The sequence below is a fragment of the Nylanderia fulva genome, unplaced genomic scaffold, assembly GCF_048542155.1.
Source record: "Nylanderia fulva isolate GAGA-0341 unplaced genomic scaffold, ASM4854215v1 Scaffold69, whole genome shotgun sequence".
NCBI classification, from domain to species: domain Eukaryota; kingdom Metazoa; phylum Arthropoda; class Insecta; order Hymenoptera; family Formicidae; genus Nylanderia; species Nylanderia fulva.
Window position 1 is genome coordinate 1 of NW_028190797.1, and position 1,902 is coordinate 1,902.

The 1,902-nt window shown below is 51.5% G+C and overlaps 1 pseudogene; it reads right to left on the reverse strand.

The window, feature by feature from the left end:
- Window positions 1-1,314, reverse strand: LOC114940814 (small subunit ribosomal RNA; annotated as a pseudogene; the record flags this gene model as incomplete).
- Between the last annotated feature and the right edge of the window lie 588 nt (window positions 1,315-1,902).

A 1,902-nucleotide genomic window follows, 5' to 3' on the forward strand; every position in this document is an offset into this window, starting at 1 on the left:
TAATTTTCTTTGGTTTTGTCTGGGCCTGGTGAGGTTTCCCGTGTTGAGTCAAATTAAGCCGCAGGCTCCACTCCTGGTGGTGCCCTTCCGTCAATTCCTTTAAGTTTCAGCTTTGCAACCATACTTCCCCCGGAACCCAAAAGCTTTGGTTTCCCGGAAGCTGCCCGCCGAGTCATCGGAGGAACTTCGGCGGATCGCTAGCTGGCATCGTTTATGGTTAGAACTAGGGCGGTATCTGATCGCCTTCGAATCTCTAACTTTCGTTCTTGATTAATGAAAACATTTTTGGCAAATGCTTTCGCTTCTGTCCGTCTTGCGACGATCCAAGAATTTCACCTCTAACGTCGCAATACGAATGCCCCCATCTGTCCCTATTAATCATTACCTCGGGGTTCCGAAAACCAACAAAATAGAATCGAGGTCCTATTCCATTATTCCATGCACGCAGTATTCAGGCGAAGGTAGCCTGCTTTAAGCACTCTAATTTGTTCAAAGTAAACGTACCGGCCCGACTCGACACTCAGTAAAGAGCACCGCGACGGGATATTAGTTGGGCCGTCCCTCGCGAGGCTAAGCCCACCGGTAGGACGTCCCACATCACGCCAGTTAAACACCGCGAGCGGTGAACCGACGGTGTGCGACACAGATTCAACTACGAGCTTTTTAACCGCAACAACTTTAATATACGCTATTGGAGCTGGAATTACCGCGGCTGCTGGCACCAGACTTGCCCTCCAATGGATCCTCGTTAAAGGATTTAAAGTGTACTCATTCCGATTACGGGGCCTCGGATGAGTCCCGTATCGTTATTTTTCGTCACTACCTCCCCGTGCCGGGAGTGGGTAATTTGCGCGCCTGCTGCCTTCCTTGGATGTGGTAGCCGTTTCTCAGGCTCCCTCTCCGGAATCGAACCCTGATTCCCCGTTACCCGTTACAACCATGGTAGGCGCAGAACCTACCATCGACAGTTGATAAGGCAGACATTTGAAAGATGCGTCGCCGGTGCTAGGACCGTGCGATCAGCACAAAGTTATTCAGAGTCACCAAAATAAACGGTGGACGAACGGCGAGCCGCCCGCCACCGATTGGTTTTGATCAAATAAAAGCGTCCCTTCCATCACTGGTCGGGACTCTGTTTTGCATGTATTAGCTCTAGAATTACCACAGTTATCCAAGTAAATGTGGGTACAATCTAATGAACCATAACTGATTTAATGAGCCATTCGCGGTTTCACCTTAATTCGGCATGCACTGAGACATGCATGGCTTAATCTTTGAGACAAGCATATGACTACTGGCAGGACCAACCAGGGAGCTTCGTGTTCGGTTACTCGCAAGGGAGTAACTCGCGAGCGAGCCCGAAGACTCGTCGCTAGCTCTTTTTCGCGCGCGCGCGCGTTCGATGCCGAAACACCGACGCGCGCGCGACACGCTCGTATGTGCCATTTTATTTGCCGCTGGTCTTGCTCAGCCGGTCGGCGACACTCTGCTGTGTTTAACGCTATTATGTAAAGCGTACGAGAGAACGACGGAGGCGAGAGTAAACCCCCGACGCCGCCGCCTCTCCTCTTCTTCCTCCTTCTCTCCGTTCAAAAATCCACAAGATCAAAATACTCGTGTTCTTATTCTCCCAAATGTTATGATGCGCGGTCTCGAGAGACCGCGCGATTCACCCTGACGCTAGATCGACGATGGCGATGCTTAGACGTCGAGGACTGTTCTGTCTGGTTCGTACGCGTTTAACCGCACACGACCAGCAATAAGATTTCGCTACGGCGTACAAAGCGAGCGGGAAGAAGCAACTCTTCCCGCAAACTCGTATCCGTGGAGTAGATGCTCGGTAAGCGCGACGATTCCGCTGCTGCGTACGAAACGAGAGGGAACCGCGCGGCCAACACACTA